An 18247-nucleotide genomic window follows, 5' to 3' on the forward strand; every position below is an offset into this window, starting at 1 on the left:
ACTGAAAGATTAACTACTTTGCTGGAGATACAAGAAAAAGCTAAAAAACACTTGAGTATCTATAAGGATCGTATGAAAAAACAAGCAGATAAACATAAAACTGAGGCACCAACCTATAAAGTTGGAGATAAGGTTTGGCTTTCTACAAGGAATAAAGTTATGACGTTGAAAGAGTGTTTTAAAAAAAAGCCTAAAACGCATAGCACTTTTTGTTGAAAAGACAGGTGTTGTGATCATCACTGTCCGGCCCCTTAAAGAGTCCTGGGCAACATTGTATGCAATTTCACTCTCTTTTACACCTACCCAGGGAGTCTGGTGATTTCACTCTGTCTGTACTGTGCAATCTCTAAGCATGTCATAGGGAGTGGTCTCTTGACTCTCTTCTTCGCTTGTCATCTTATTCTGTTTCACACCATGCCTCAGTCTGACTCTGTTCAATGACGCAGTTTCTAGCTTCTGTTGCGATTTTAGCTTCTATAGACTTTCTCTGAGTATGTCCTGGGAAACACTCTCTTGAAGAGTTATGATCAGTCAACATTGTACAGTCTATTTGTGAAGCATTTTCCCACACCATAGTATGCTATTTCTTAAACTGCACTGGAGAGAAGCCTCTTAGTCTGTCGAGGACACCACCAATCCCCTCCTTTACCACGTTATAGCTGCCTGAATCTGTAGGATTCCCTGTTTAGGAAATGAAATTGTGCAAAGCATGCTCTACGCACACGACGTGACACAACCGTTTCTGTATACCATATAACCAAGCCCCATGCATTAGGTGTGGGATGTCTTGTTTCAATATTTGTTATCAGTTTGCATCCGCCTTGAAACCCCTCTTGTCTATCATTTTTAGATTTTCACTATGAATATGAAAGGTGCTGGGAAGAGAAAATCACACAAGAAAGGAGGAGCTGAAAAAGAACGTGAAAAAAAGAAAAAAATGCAAGAGAAAGAAGCAAGCCACTACAAAAAAGTGACTGATCTGTTTACTCCCAAAAAAGATTTCATTTCTTTAGAAGGCGGCAGCACGTCAACCAGCCTCAGTGCTGAAGGTGCTGAACTAACTTCTGAAGGCCAAATAATTTAAATAAGCAGTGAAGGCCCTGTAACTCAGGCCGCTTCCAAGCATATAGAAGATTACATTGAATTAGAAAGTGATGTAGATTCTGAAGAGAAGTGTGAAGAGGACCCTGTAGTTAAGAAATCAGCTTGTGCTGATGTGACTTTAACTCATGCAGCTCCTGGAAAGAGGAAAGTGCACAAGAAAGGAGGAGCTGAGAAAGAACGTGAAAAAAAGAAAAAAATGCGTGAGAAAGAAGCAAGCCGCTACAAAAAAGTGACTGCTATTTTTACTACCAAAAAAGATTTAATTTCTTTTGAAGGTGACATCACGTCTACCAGCTTCAGAAGAGAAGTTTTTGAACAAACTGCTGAAGGCCAAAGGACTAAAATGAGTAGTGATTCCACAGTAAAGGAGGCAGCTCCCAAATGTTTAGAAGGTGACAATGAAATAGAAAGTGGGGAAGATTCCAAAGAGAAGGGCCAAGAAGAACCCACAGTTGAGAAATCAGCATATGCTGATGTGACTTTGATTGGTCCAGGGGAGGACCAATGGTTTTTGAGACCAACATCTGAAAATGTGAATGCCTTTTTTAAGTTTCATCCCTGTCAACCTGATGGTCTAGGTTGGAATGCTAAAAGATTATATCAGCAAAAAAATGGGAAACCAAGGCAGTGGTTGACTTATTCACACAAAGCCAAAACCTTTTTCTGTGTGGTATGTCTAGCTTTTAGCAAACAGACAGATAGAAGTGTTATGTTATGTTATGTTAATTTACTCTTATATAGCGCATGTACACCGCCAGGTCTCTCAGGGCTTTTGAAAGATGTGAAAACACAGTCAAAAAGGAAACGGGAGTAGTCTCCAGGGACTGAAAGGATTTAAAACCATATCTAATGCTTCCCTAAAGAGGAAGGTGTGGTATCTGCCTACACAGGGGGAACTGCCAACCATTCCATCATTTCCCGCCTCCCCCGTCACCGCTATGGAACGCGCCTCTGTGAGATCAGTTGGAATGTCACGGCAGGCAATGTTCTATGGTGAGCGCCTGTGGCGGAGTGACGACGAGAGGTGGACGGATTAGCCTGTCAGCTGTGGCTGGGGTCTTTCATCTCAGTGATTTACGAGCTGCTAATAAATCGCTCGTTTGTTAACTATCACCTGCGTCGGCCTCCTTTCTTTCTATTTCACACTGGCGACGAGGACAAAAGGAAGATTTATTAGGAGTTGACCCCAACACACGAAGAATATACAGTGAGCCAGGACACTAAAGGATTGAAGAAACATCAAAGTTTATTGGTACACTCCAGGCTAATTTGCGTTGTCGAGGGGAGGACAGCCTCAAGAGAAGCACTGCAGCTGGAGAAACGGAGGTAGTAAGGAAGATCGTACTTTAACGAGGCAAGTGTCTGAGCGTGACTTTGGGTGCGTGGAGACTTAGAGTGAGGAATCCTAAGCTCAGTTACGTATGTGCCAAATTAGTATAAACCTCGCCTTACTCATCATCGCACGCGAAGCAGTGATAGGTGGAAACGTGCGATGACAGCAGCAAAGGAATTTCAGACACACTGCCTGTGAGGGTCTGCGAGAGTCAAGGAAGACTGTTGGGAAGTTGGAGGTACCAGCTGGCGAGAGAGAAATAGTGGGGCGAAACCAGGAATGCGAGGAGACAACTTGTATGAAAAGCCCAAGGCAGAGACTGAAATAAGTGTGTGGCACTGCGCGAAGGCGAGCGCAATGAAGAGCACAAACTCATGATTACAACCTCAGCTGATGTAGTGGACTAGTTGTGGGTCTAGCTGCCCAGCCATAAGTGGAATGTGAGTAGAATGCTGGTGCGTGTGAGAATATAGTGTTGGAATGCTTGTGTGTGAGCCTGAGGATCAGTTAGAGTCGGGCTGAGCGTTATTTCTGATCCATTATTTCACGTCCCTTTGTGAAACTTAGGTCCGTATGAAGCTCTTAACAAATGTTACTGGGCTTTCTGGAGGAGTGGAACTGTTTATCGCGACAATGGTGTCTATTTTTATTATTTTAGTTTATGTGGTTGCCTTCATACTTGTAGCTTATGCATATCGTTTTTCCTACTATGTTGTGCTAAAATTTATAGAACTGCTGCAAATTGTTGATATGGACATCATATAATCTGTACCATGTTAAGTTTTGGGGTGCGTTTGGGGTAGTCATGGAAGTCGTGTACCCTGTGTTGAGTCGTGGAAGTGCTAGATTTTTCTTTTATTGTAGTGAACCACATATGTGCTCAATTTATTTGAGGTGTTCATTCCTTGTTGTATTTGCTTTAATTGGTTGAGCCATATAAGTGCGCAATTTGAGTTGGGGTGCTCAATTTAATGTATTTCTAGTGATTATTAGTAGGAGCGTATGATACTGCAATACGTTTTGGAAACTATTGTTGGTAGGTGATGAGATTTATTGATGCTGCACGTTTTTGATGAACCCCATTTTCGTGGTGCTCTATTCCAATAGAGGGGTTCACATTTTTTACTGTGAGGAGTCGTGCAGGGACTACATTTTCTTTTATTGTATTGAACCACTTTTGTGCTCAAAATGTTTTGAGGTGTTCAATTCTATTTTGAATTTGGTGAAGATTAGTTTTTCCAGTTTGGACTTTTAGAGTGTATCATTTGGGGAGCCACATAGGTGCTCATTTTTTGAGGTGCTCCATCTGTTTCAGGTTCAATTATATGGGGCTATAGAGTGCTCAGCTCAGGTTTATACATAATTTATATTGTTGAACCACGTAAGTGCTCTATTCAGTTAGAGGTGTTCAGTTATACAGAGAGCCGCTGGGGAGTCATGACCCCATGCACTAGGAGTCATGCACCTTGTGCTGTGTGTTTTATTTTAGGTGTGTTTCGGGGAGTCGTGTGTCCTGTGTGTTGGGGAGTTATGTACCCCTTTGATATGTGTTTTCAGTATACCCCATGCTGTTTGTTCTACCCTTGTGGTGTTCTATTGTAGACTGTGTTGTGCGGTGTGTTGCTTAGCTTAGATCTGCTGCGTCCTGTCTTTGTTATTCTTTGAGGAACATTTTTTTTTTATTTTTATTTAGTTTTGGTTCCCTTTTTATTTCTTTTCGTGACAGTCTGGCCAACTGACATGATTTGTGATGTTTAGGGTTTTGGTTTGTGATGGGGATGGTGGTTATGTGAGGTCTAATTTGTCAGATTGAATTGTTATGTGCGGTTTTTGCATTGGTTTTGTGCGAGGTGATATTATGCCTCTTTTCATGTTTTGTGAAATAATTCCTATATTATGCTATATTGCTATTTCATAATTTTTATTTGTAGTTATTCATTTATTTCTGTTAACTGCTTATTTGAAATTCTGACCTTGTCATCGTCAGAGCATACTGTATTTATTTCCCTTGCTTTCTTTTGTTTTCATTGTTTTAAAGGAGGGAGATGTGTTATATTCTGTCTTCTCCTTCCCTGCTGCTCAGCCGGTGTGTGAGATGTCATTAGAATGTTCCTGTATGCATGGTTTGAATGTGTGGTCAGTTTGAGTGAGTGGGGCTAGCAGCTGGATGCTGCTCCTGGTGGGGCCTTCTTTACTACCTAACTTATGCCTAATAAACCTACTTAAGAATACGTACGACTATTGGATTTGCTTACCTCCCAAAGTACTTTCATCATTTTAACACAACCTCTTGAGGAATTTGTAAGAGGAACAAATGACGGTCATTCACTCGTGAAAGGATATGAGAAAAGTGAATTCCTAGTGTAACAGCGCCGCTAAGAAAAAAGATGGGTCTGTCCGTCTATGCATTGACCTCAGGGCATTGAACAAAGAGGTGGTGGTGGAAAAATTCCCGCTGCCCAACATCACGCAGATGATGAGCCTGCTGGAAGGAGTGGGAGTATTCTCGACGCTAGACTTCCAAATCAGGCTTCATGAGGACTCACATGAACTCACAGCGTTTGTTACACCAATGGGAGCGTTCAAATTTAAAAGGATGCCGTTCGGTTTAGTCTCGGCCGCAGCGGTATTCCACAGACTCATGGGGAGCATCCTTCGAGGCATTCCTGGGGTACTGTGCTATCAGGACGATGTGCTGGTCTTCGGCGCAAACAATGGACAACACGATACAAGATTGAGACAGGTGCTGGCGAGATTCAGAGAACAGGGCCTTACTGTGAAAAGAGAAAAATGCAAGATTCGATGCAAAGAAGTGGACTTCTTAGGACACAAAGTAACACCAGGCGGCATTCGGCCCAAAGCAGAGCTCCAGAACACTATAATCAGTTTGGTTCCGCCGAAGACCAAGGAGGAAATAAAATCGTTAATGGGTATGCTGGAGTTCTACAGCAAGTTCGTGCAGAACTTCGCAGGTAGGACCTATGCTATACGCCAGTTGCTCAAGAAAGTCGTAGTGTTCAGCTGGGATGAGCAGTGCCAAAAAGAATTCGAAGACGTGAGGAAAGCACTTACGGAAGCCCCAAGCCTCAAAGCGTTTGTACAGAACAGGAAGACAGTCGTGACAACAGATGCGAGTTCCAAAGGACTTGGGGCAGTCCTCACACAAGTAGGAGATCAAGATCCCTTAAGAAGTCCGAAGTCAATTACTCCGTAATTGAGAAGGAGGCTCTGGCGGTGCACTGGGCCATGAACAAGTTCTGGGACTTCGTCTGGGAAACCAAGTTCAACCTGAGAACTGACCACAAGCCCCTAGTCGAAGTGTTTAACAAGAAAGGGCTCAACGCGATCTCCAGTAGAATCAGACGTTGGGTGGTAAATCTACAGGAGTATACGTTCAACATTGAATATGTACCTGGGACACGAAATCTCGCAGCAGACTGCCTCTCGCACCTCGAGGGAGAAACGAAGGAAGAGGAAGTGGTCGAAGGGAATGAACACGAGGAGGAAGAGTCACAAGCGTAAACAGTTTGTGTGATTACCCAAGGAGCCGTTGGAGAAGAAAGTTGGAAAGAGGCCCTAAAGGCAGATGACCAGTTGATGGATGTGTGCGCGAGGGTAAAAGAAAATTGGAAGCAAAAAGACAAACAGGATGTGACCCGTTCTGGATGGTCAGGAATGAATTGTCAGTCATTGACGAATGCCTGTTCCGTGGTACAAGACTGATACCCCCAAAAAACCTGAGGGAGTACCTAGTAGATCTGGCCCATGAAGGAAACCTGGGCATCACAAAAACGAAACAGAGGATGCGAGGAGACTATTGGTGGCCCAGCATGGACAATGTGATTGAGAGGAAAGTAAGAGACTGCGTATCATGCACCATCAGCGACAAGGTGTTGAAACGACACACGCCTCCCATGCAATGTAGACCACCCCAGTTGAGGCCATGGGAAGATGTGGCACTGGACATTGTGGGTCCGCTGTCGGGTGAAATTCGCACCCCCTACATTTTGGTGCCAGTGGACCTATATTCTACATGGCCAGAGATGAAGATAGTGTCCGAGATCACCACCAAGGTGGGTATTGAGTTCCTAAAGGAATTTTTCATCAGGGAAAGATTACCCAAGAGCCTGTTAACAGACAATGGGGTGCAACTCTGCTCTAAAGAAATGAAGAACTTCCTTGAGCTCAATGGGATCGATCACAAGCGCTGCGCTCTTTACCATCCTGAGACCAACGGGATGGTCGAGCGGTTCAACAAGACCCTTAAGGAGAGCATCCAACTGGCAAGAATCAATGGACTGAATTGGAAGGAAGAAGTAGGGAAGCGCCGGGAAGCTTACCGACTGACCCCTCACCAGACAACCGGCGTTGCTCCATTCGAACTACTCCGGGCAAGAAAACCCAACACTAAACTTTCACCGGGGTGGATGGGATGGCATAAAGGGTGGACTGGACACTCAAGAGAATCGCAGAGGGTTGACAGGGAGCATAAAGCCATGTTAGACAGGAAAGACAGGTATGACAAACTGCACTCGGTAAGAGATGTAGCATTCCAAGTTGGAGATGCAGTAAAAATCAGGGCACCTACTGGCAGGGCGACCTGGTCCGAGTTTACCAAACCCACAAGGATTGTCAAACTGTTTAAAAATGCTGTAAAAACTCAAGAGGGGAAGATTTGAAATCTAGGAAGAGTAGTAAGGTGTCATCTCCCTAAAGAGGACAAAGGCATAGAGGACGAAAGTGTAGTCAATCCCCAGAGAAAGGGGAACCCATCCATGGAGGGGCGTACTGGGGAGCCCTACCCTACCCACAGGACCTACCAAAGGGTGGTTAGTTGGCCTAGGTACCTGAAGCAATATGTTACCGAATAGTCATCAACTGATGTTCAAATGTTTTCCCTATGTACTGTTTTTCTTGTTTTGTGCAAGGAAGAGGGATGTGTGGTATCTGCCTACACAGGGGAAACTGCCAACCATTCCATCATTTCACGCCTCCCCCATCACCGCTGTGGAAAGCGCCTCTGTGACATCAGTTGGAATGTCACGGCAGGCAACGTTCTATGGTGAGCGCCTGTGGCGGAGTGACGACGAGAGGCGGACGGATTAGCCTGTCAGCTGTGGCTGGGGTCTTTCATCTCAGTGATTTACGAGCTGTTAATAAATCGCTTGTTTGTTAACTATCACCTGCGTTGGCCTCCTTTCTTCCTATTTCCCAGAAGGTTTTTAGTTGTTTCCGGAAGAGGAGAAGTCTAGGTTCTTTCCAGAGATTAACAGGCAGCTGGTTCCACAGTTGTGGCAGAAGGACCGAAAAAGCTCTCCATCCTTTGGATCTGGTGTTAAAACGTGGGCAGGTGAGCCGGGCGGCTTCCGTTGAGCACAGCACGCGCCCTGGCACATATTTGAGCAGGCGTTCTTTTATGTACCCTGGAATAGTCCGACATAAGGCGCATTACCATAGTCCAGTCTCCCCTAGCCCCGGCCGGATGCAGACTGGCGCAGATGGGCTATGCCTTAGGCACGCCGGCGGTGCATCCGCTGCGCGTTCGCCCCAGCGTCGCAGTTAAGGCTGACCCTTTCCGCTCAGCGTCCAATCAGCTCTGCTGAAGTGGAAGTGCTATAAAAAGATGGGTGTGCAACGGAAAGAATCGTGGCCGTAGGTGGACCAATAAAATTCTCCCTGCGCTACCCCAAAATACAATTGGTAATTAAAACAGAAATGTATATTCTTTAAAACAATTGTGTCAGTTTAAATAACCACGTTAGTGCAATTCAGAATCGGTAAAATAAGAGCTCCTTTTCCCCCCGAATGCAAGCAATGGTTGTGCAATTCCCCCCCCAAAAAACAGTTGTGACAGTTCAACAGCCACTTATTATCTGTACCATGAGGCCCGCCCGAAACTCTTGGCGTGTCTCTCCATCTATGCTTTTCATTGATCGCTGTTCTGATGAAAGGCATATGTATCAAAGAATCGATGAGCACGAAGACAGTATCCTTCATCACAGTACTTCGGAATCCTCCATGATGCGATCAAGAAACATAGATATATGTAGCCATCTTTTTAAAAACTGCAACTGCAAAACAAGAGGAAGTCAAGCGAAATCGTGCCATTGTAGAAAGAGTAGTGAAACAATAAAACTGATTGGCAAAAGAGGACTGAGCTATCGAGCAACTACAGAAGCTAGCTACACATTAGAAGATGAAACATTGGATCATGGAAATTTTTGGGAACTTCTTCAGTATCTCAAAAAATGTGATCCATTATTGAAAAGCCATCTTGAGGATGTCATTAAAGAGAGTAAAACACATCATGAGGTTGCAAAGAGTGGTAAAGGGCATGGCAGTTTGGTTACCCTGATTTAAAAAAACAACTGTAAACTCATAGATATTATTTTCTCATCAATAAAAGAGGGTATTGGTGAAGAAATCAGGGAAGCAGAAATGTTCTCAATACAGCTGGATACAACACAGGACATAAATGTTGTAGACCACTGCTCTATTATAGTCAGATATGTGACCGATATTGTCCATGAACTTCTTGTGTCTGTTGTTAATTGCACAATGACAACTGGAAAGGCATTGTGTGAGCTACTTTGCACGGCACTTGAATCCATGAACATTAGCGTTGCAAAATGTGTTGGTAACAGATGGAGCCTCCAATATGCACGGCCAGTATAATGGGTTCACAGCGTGGCTGAGTAAAAAAAGCACCTGACCAGATTCATGTGTGATGCTACGCGCATGTACTTAATTAACCTTGTTATAACTGATGTCACTAAAACCTCTGTATCTGCAGTATCACTGTTTGGGCTGCTAAATTATTGTGCCGTATTTCTAAAAGAAACAAAGAAACAAAAGGAGAGGCAGGGAGATTAAGGAACACTCTCTTAGTCCGGTTCAGAGGTGAAGCTAGGTGCCTAAGCGGGTGGCGAGCGTTGAGGGCGGTGTGCCAAGTACGCTCCTACCCCCCTCCCGAGACCCATGGTGCAGCTAGCACCATAATTTAAAGTGCAGAAACACTCCTAAATCAGGAGTGATGGAAACGGGCTATTAGCTCTCTCCCCTTTTTCTTTTTGCACTTTATCACTATTTTTACTTTTTCACTTTCACGTCCCCAGGTTAGGGTGGACGATTAGAGAGTCCATACCGCCAGGGTTCACACTAGTCCTGATGAATGCCTAGGTAAATTAAGACCACTTTAAAGGCTGAAAAATGTTGACTGACTTAACTTGATTTCTGAATTAAACCAAACCATTACCTTTGGCTGTAAATTCAGACACATATGACCATTTTTAACCGTGTTATAGGGATCTACTAATAAAATCTTTTTTGAGATACTCTTTAGACACTTTTATTGATATTCCTCACTGCACACCCTATCACACAACCAGCTCCGCAGTCTTCTGGCGTCGTAGCACACCAAAGAGGCACTCGGCCTCTGAGGTGGGGTCCTATGATGAAGCATGACACTGACTAGGTCGGTGTGTGAGGGCTTTCCTATCCATCCAAATTGGGTGTGTAAACTCCTTCTTAACATGGCTCCTTCTCTGTGGCTTCTGAGACACATGTAACCTCTCTTCTTTTGTTTACATTTGTATTTCTAAAAGATTCCTACCTTCGAATGAATGTGTGGCGAGACAAAAGTATTGAAGCGTGGTTTAAGTCCAACTCTATAATTGGAAAAACACGATGTAGCACTCAAAAAAATCTTTGGTCTATACATGACCCAAGCAAATCGGTGTACATTGAGGTTCTTCAAACTATGGAAGAGATATCCACATCACATAACTTCAATGATGAGATCAGATACAAAGCCATTTCATTTCTAAAGTCACTAGTTACATTTGACACCATTTTGACTGCACAGATGTATCTGTTTATATTTCAAAATACCACTCCTTTATCGCTGTACTTGCAAACACAAGGTCTGGACGTACTGCAGGCATATCAAATGGTGACTAAAACCATTGACTTCCTACAGCAACGGGGTCGGTATTTCAGCAGCATAATGGATGCTACAAATAGATTAATCAATTGGGCAAAAGATAAATTGATTCAGTGTGATAGCGAAATTTTGATTCAAGTTGACTTCCCAGAGGTTCGAGTACGCAGGAAGAAGATGATGCCCGGCGAAACTGCGACTGATGAACCCATCAGGTCAGCTACTGATAAATACAGGATAGAAGTTTATAATGCTGCAATGGACAAAGTAGTTACCAGCCTGCAAAGTCGATTCACAACTCATGGGCAGTTGTTTGCAGATTTGACATACCAGGACCCTAGGAACTTTAGAGACATCCTCCAGAACTTTACACAAAAAGCTCTTTGTTGTACCTGGACTTTGTCTCTTTTCCCCGGGTTTGTATTTCCTTGTTGCTCTCTTGATGTCACTGTGAGATCACCTGGTGACATCATAGAATGTTGGGGGTTTTGCCTGAGCCTACTGGCAGTTGGAGGCAGGCTGAGTGACAGGGAGGTCACTCCTGGTGGGGTCTCCTAATTACTATCTTAACATCTGGACCTGTAACTATCCTGAATAAAGCAACTTAAATATATTCCTGACTCAAGGACTTCTTTTACCCACAACATGTTGGCGACTTCTGGACATCTTTAAATAACCTACAGCGTGCAAAAGAAGATTAAAGAACCTACAGCGTGCAAAAGAAGATTAAAATAAATCTACAGCTTACTTGAGGATAAATAAGGAATGAAATAAGGAATAATCTACAGAAAGAAAAGGAACTAGAACTACAGAAACAAACTCACAGCTTTAAAGTAAGTCTGTGTTTGAAAGAATCAATTTTCAAAAGACTATCTGCTTTGAAGCCTCTCCTTATTTATTAAACTCTACTTAAAATACAAGAAACGCCTTGCTTGGCCCCACCAGTGTCCGTTACAATCCGGACAGCCTGCAACCCAAGGCGTTTAATGTTCTAAGGAGAAAGTATTGTGAAGTATTAACAAGGAGGGAAGAAGAATCACGGAGGGCATAAGAGTCATGATTTATGTGTCAAGCCCTGGATTGAAGGGCGGTGTATTCCTGCAGTCCAAGGCGGTTAACCTTCTAAGCAGAAAGTACAGCGAGGATGAAGAATCACGATTCATGTGATCATCCCTTGTTTGTAGATGAGGCAGTCACGAGGCAGTCATTTCTACAGTTTGCTACAGTTTGGTGATTGTAAGTACATTTTACAATTTATTTCGAGCAGCGCTCAATTTTAAAATGTACTAGTGCGCAGACAGCAAGTTAATGCAAGTTCTTTGAAGGGTCAAGCCTCGGTTGCTGCTTTTATTGTGATTGAAGCAGCAAAAGCGTAACGAACAGAATTTTACACTGGCTGACAAAGTGACTGTTTTACGCCACCTAATGTGGTTTTCCGGTACTTCAGCTGATTTTATTCAAGGATGTGTTCGTCATTTCTTCAAACACTTTTGTGGTGTTATTGTGCAGCCTCAAATACAAGAATTCATGTCAGACTGTTTGTATTCATTTTCAATCGCTATGACAATATTTTTTTTTAAAGAAGTAACCGGCACATTTCAAACTGCATTTAAATTACCACGAGGCTCTCTCTTACCTCGATCTTCTGTTACGTGGAATCCACCTCCGGATTTTCTTCTCCTCTATGACGTTTTTGGCAGCAATTGGATCACGTTGTTCACGTTGCTCCTGGAAGTCCAACTTTCTTCTGAAAGGACGCTAATACGACGTTGGCAGCCATTTTGGACTAGTATCACCATGACAACACCACTTTCAAGCATCGGATTGACATTTCTGACCGGAGTTTCTTTTATTTCATGTCATCTATTTATGGTATTTCTTCACAAGCTTATTGAAATGGCGTTTCCTAAAGCTCCGACAACACGCTTCTGCTGGGTTGGAAAGTTCCAGGTGAAACTTATTTTCTTCAGCGATGCGCACGCTAAATTAACATTTAATTTACTCCAGCTTATTATTCTTCAACAACGCGCACGTTATTTAACCATTTCTGGGTGTCAGCAAGCAAGCGATAACACTTTCTGTCAGCGGAGTTTCGGTCATGGGTTGAGACTTACGATGGTGTTTGCTGCCAGTGCTTTCTATGTTCTCTTTTTGGAAATGTTGCTATGAGATTATTTCCCTGTTTTAAGTTATTTCCTGAGATCTCTCTTTAATAATTAAGTCTAAAATATTAGTATTTGGGTTAGGAATTTCCTGTAAAATGCACTAGTTAGTGTGTCCCAGTTCTTTATAATGTATAGTATTACTTGATATTTTCACGGGTTAAGGTTTTCTTGTAAACCCCGTTACGTTCTAGTTGCATTCCTGGGTGAGTGTATCCCTGCAACTTGTTTTAGGGTGAGTGTATCCCTTGATATTTTTGGAATTCGATAAGGGTGAGTGTATCCCTTGATATGATATTTGTTAAGGGTGAGTGTATCCCTTGTTATGCTTTAAGGGTGAGTGTATCCCTTGATATGATATTTGTGAAGGGTGAGTGTATCCCTTGTTATGCTTTAAGGGTGAGTTTATCCCTTGATATGATATTTGTGTAGGGTGAGTGTATCCCTTTCATATGATTATTACATGTGTAATTCCTGCAGGTTGTTTTAGTGTTGAGTTATTGATGGGTGAGTGTATCCCTTCTTCTTATTATTATTACGTGTGGGTATATGTATTCCACAGGTTGTTTCCATGATGAGTGATTGTTGGGTGAGTGTATCCCTTCATTCGTGTTCTTTTTTCTCGTACTTTCAGTTTTGCTGAAATTTGGTGTTTAGTCTCCTGCCTTTACTCTTCGTGCTGGTTCACTTTTGTTTTGGCGGACTCTTTCTCACTATACATAGAGTGTCGGAGACGTCTGGTATTCTTTTACTTGTGTTTTTTTTTTTGGGCCTCCTATTTTTTCATTAACTTCTTGTATGTTTCTTACTTTTGGCCATTATTAGGAAGAGGGTGGTGGTGTGCGTTACGTTATTGGTGGCTTTTGTGTCTTCCATGTTCTTCCACTTCTCTTTCTTTCCCATGGCTTTTTATATGTCCGTATCATCTTGTTTGGCGCCATCGTTTATTTGCTTATTTAATAACCATATTAGTATGTATCAATTTGTTCTTTTCCCTAAAGAAAGGAGATATGTTGTACTTGGACTTTGTCTCTTTTCCCCTGGTTTGTATTTCCTTGTTGCTCTCTTGATGTCACTGTGAGATCACCTGGTGACATCATAGAATGTTGGGGGTTTTGCCTGAGCCTACTGGCAGTTGGAGGCAGGCTGAGTTACAGGGAGGTCACTCCTGGTGGGGTCTCTTAATTACTATCTTAAAATCTGGACCTGTAACTATCCTGAATAAAGCAACTTAAATATATTCCTGACTCAAGGACTTATTTTACCCACAACATTTTTCAACGACTAAGTGGCTTTGATAATGAGATAGTACAGTCCGCTAAGGTTGGGCAAAAAAAGTATAAGTGTAAGACTTGCAAGGACTGTATTGCTTGCTGCTATAGTTTATTATTGTGTTATAACCTGTACAGTAAAGCCTACACTTCTCTTTTTAATGCCTATAAGTTGGTATTGACTCTTTCCTCCTCTCAGGTGGCTTGTGAAAGATCTTTTTCTAAGCTCAAGTACATCTTGAATAGACTGCGTAATTCTCTCTCTCAGTCACGTTTGGAAGCCTTTAAGCTTATGTCTGTGGAAAAAGATGCTTTAATGCGAATAAGCAATGAGAAAATCATTGATCTTTTTGCCTCCAAAAGCAAATTGATGCAAGGGATGTAAACATTTTAAAATGTGAGCTTATATTACCACATTTCTAAGCTGAGCACTTCTAAAAAATACCATGGTCCGTCCTATTTCTTTGCTGCTGCAGCAGCGAGTTAACTACATGTGACATTTCTATGATCATTGTGACTGTATTTGTTGTTATGGATATTGCATGATTATTGCTATTGAGTTCAGCATGCATAGCGGTAATTGTGTTTATGGTTTGTTTGTTCCTGGCAGTTAGAGGAGTGGGAGCGCGACAGATGTACGTTGCGTGCTTGAGGAGGCAGTCCCCTTTCACTGCCAATTAACGCATGCACGCGCTAGCGGCCGGATCTGGTTATTCTCTCTCGATCGGCTCCCAACGCCAGCGCTGCGGTTTGGCTGCCTCAAACCTTCGTCTCTGGGAACGCCAGACGGGGCGAATAAACGGTGGAAGCTAGTGCCTCAGGAGAGCTTAGAGGGGCGGCTCCCTCCACAATATAGTGAAAAAAAATCAGGCGACTTTTAGGCTTTTGGATAAACCTGGGGACTGGGAACTGTAGTCAGTGACAGTAGCACAAAAGACTTTTTGTCACCCTTGGGTTGCTCTCCCCCTGAACCTGCTCCACTAGCAGGATGGCGGACTACGCCAAGGAGGTTGATCAATGGCCAGACTATGATGACTACGCTGAGTATGAAAAGGTGCCTTATGAGCATCAAATGGAGGAGCAGTTAGTAGAAGCCCTGAATATCCATGTACAGGGCTCCGTTAACAGGGCTTTGATAAAAGCTTTGCAACCCTTCACAAAACCCCTAAAACGTTATGGGAAACGGGCACTTAATGCCTCATTGGGTGAACCCTAATTCCACTCCTCAGCAGAAATCGTATTCCAAGGCGGCTCCCTCCCTTCTGGTAATGCCTTCGGGGAGCAGGGAGTGTCTGTCATGTTGAGGGGGACATTTTGCTTGAAAGGCTCCAGGAATTCTGATCACACGGGAGCCTAAACCTTGCTGCCAATTAGTGTATTTCACCAAAATACACTTGAACATCCAGCGCCTTTGCTTGGTAGACACAGAGAGAAGGCAGCCCACTTTGAAGCATACCCCAATAGAACCTCCAAAACTTCCACAGGAAGTCCTCACATTCTGAATGCCTTCCTAGGGCAGAAGGGGAAATACTCCGTGTCTTTGACATGGCACCTTGACTATGGACCCTGGCCTCTGAGGTGCAGTGTATGGGTGGGTGGTGGTATGCACAGCGTAGTCTAGCACAAGCCATCACAGACTGTGCCCTCAGATGTGGCGCAGGCCTTCATCTCAATTGCTGCCCCATGATTGAGTCCTAAGTCTGCCATCCAACGCAACGCAAAGTTGTTATTGATGCCAATCTAGAGGTACCACTCTTTAATTTGGCAGTAGCGCTGTATGGGTGTGCTAGGAATGACTGACAAGGATGGAATGCGCAGGCCCCTGCACTGCAAGGTGGCCCCTCATCCCTTTAAGGGGACCCCATTCAGCCAAAGGCCAGAGAACATCTGTGAGATACGGGAGACTCCATGGCCCCTCTTCACATTCTGCAGGGCGGCATAGTTTTGCTGTCTTCCTTCACATTATCTGTATTCCCATCCTTTCAAAGTGCTTTGAAGCGATCTTCTTGGCTGCCCTGGGATGATCAAAAGCAATAAATGAAATAAAATTCTCGCAGTGTTGCAATTAAAATAAACCTGAAAAGATGAAAACGGGAAGCATACACCTTATTTCCAATGGCACCGTGGTGAGAATCACCAGGGGGGGCCGCTCCTGGGCATTTACCCATCCAGGTTTTGGGCCCTTATCCTGCAAACTCCCTCTCTGCTCCCCCTGTGGGGACACGCCTCTTTGTTTTCTGCATCAGACTAAACCTGCTCGCACTGGTGTCACGGCGAGGCTGGCTCTCTTGAAGTTCGCCGTTTTGTTTGTAGTTGCACGAGGTACACAGAAGTCTTTTGTTGAGGTGAATAAGGCAGCCTGCACGTGCATTCTTGAGCCTCGTGTATCTGTTCAACCTCCTCGGGGGCAGGCGGCAGCGCCGGTGGCTCGAGCGAGCCGTTGTCTGACTAACAATGGCCGCTGCTGCTGGATGCTTGCATTGTTTCAGAAAGCAGTGGAAGCAGAGGTGGGCAGCGGGTGGGGTTAGGCCTCGTTTCGCCTTCTTGGGTTGTCAAACTGGCTTTTTTTATAAATATATTTTTTTACCAGGATACATTTTAATTTTCCACCTCTCCCTAACTTTGGATCTGTCGCTCAACCACATACAGGAGTAGTAGAAAAATCCTACTAGCTTCCTCGTTGCAGCATATATGGGCTTGATCAGGTTGGTGTGACCCTACATGTTCTCCACCCATGCTTAATTTGTAAAATAAATAAATAACCAAATAAAACCATAATCACAGGGGCTGAAAGTTTTTCTTGGTAACTTGCCTCGTATGCTGCCAAATGGTGTGGTTACTAATTACCAGGTCTTGATTCCACCTCAGTGCCTCTCTCATTCCACCCCACACTTCCTGTGTCCTTATGTGGGCTCTTTTCCAGCTCTACATTCTCATTTTGTCCATGTTTTGTTATCATACTCTTTCTGCTCCTGTTTTGCCTTTCTCCAGCTGTCATAGAATGACCCTGGTAATACGCAAACCAATGAAGGACTGAATGCTGAATAAATCATACATTTACCCCCAGTCAAGAGATCTGGTTTACATCCATCCCTGGAACATTATTTGTGAGGAGAGGACCAGCATTCTGAGTATTTCTGAAGGCTGACTGGGCTGGGTCAGCGACTGTTCTTTGAACAACTTTTACCATATTAGACCCTTTGCGGTTTTGGTAGCATTCAAGTGTGGTGGACGTGTAGTGAACCCAAGCCTGCTGTATGTGCCTTGTCTCCTATTCAAATGGGAGCAAGGACAGTGCGTCACACTCAACATGAGCCGCCCTGATACTGGCCGGGAATGGGTACTTCTGTGACCTCCTCATTCACTAGTCCCGCCCTGACCGCACAACGTCAGAGGCGAGCAAACCTCGAATTGGCTGCCTGAAGGAGTATACAAATTGCTTGGTTGAAACTGAAGGAGCTGGAAGTATCGGCTAGGTGTGGAGTGAGAGGAAGTGTAAAAGGATCCCCGCTTGATCAGGGCTGGTCTTGTGTTATTCGCTGTGAAGCATTCTTTTTTCTTTTGTTTTTATAGTTGACAGATAGTCATCTGCCCTTTTACCTTCCAGGGTTTTCTTAACACTTTGGATGTCACAGCTGCAGACAGGTCTGGTTTTACCCGTTCTAGGCTTCTTGGTCTCGGGTATCAAGTGCACAATAATCATTCGAGCGCTACCGGCTGACCATGCACACCTGTTTACACTTTTCAGTTTACCCACGCCTAGCTTTGTGCAGGAATGCGTAAAACTTGCCGGACACTGCAGGCTCTGGGAAAAAAGGTGTTTTAGGTTTTTAGACAGTGTTTGGGATGAGATGTCCACTGACTCTTCTCGCACACAAACTGTGTGATCTCCAGCATCAAAAGTTGCCATTTTTTCATCACTTTAGGATAGTGAATCGTCAGTGCGTGCTGCCAGACCTCCCTCAAACAAAAAAAATGAACAAGCACAAACACTAGCGCCTCGCGCCATGCGGGGAGAGGCGGGCGGTCATGATTCACTTGCGGGAGCGATAACTGCTGCCAGCTGGCGGTGCACACTCCTGCAAGTGAATCTCCTGAAGTGCACGAGTTGCCATTGAAGGCAATGGAACGCGTGCACGTGCTTGGCTGAACAGCCAAAGCAACGGGAAAAGGTCTTTTTACCTTTTCAGAGCATGCATGCTGCGAAGGCGAGACCTAAAAAGGTGTTCCACACTGGCCTTTTTACCAGGCCCGGAGGCTTCAGGGGTAGAGCGACCAGCCGAGGTTTCGATGAGCGAGGACGTGGCGGGCCCACTGCTTTACCCCACCCGTAAACCGAGGTGGTAGAGGCAAGCAAAACAGAGGCGATTATAGAGGACAGAACAATGCCGAAGAGACCTCCTATTCAGGTAAATCTGATTCAAGCTGGAGAGGTATT

Source organism: Lissotriton vulgaris, chromosome 1_2 (genome assembly GCF_964263255.1).
Source record: "Lissotriton vulgaris chromosome 1_2, aLisVul1.2, whole genome shotgun sequence".
Classification (NCBI taxonomy): domain Eukaryota; kingdom Metazoa; phylum Chordata; class Amphibia; order Caudata; family Salamandridae; genus Lissotriton; species Lissotriton vulgaris.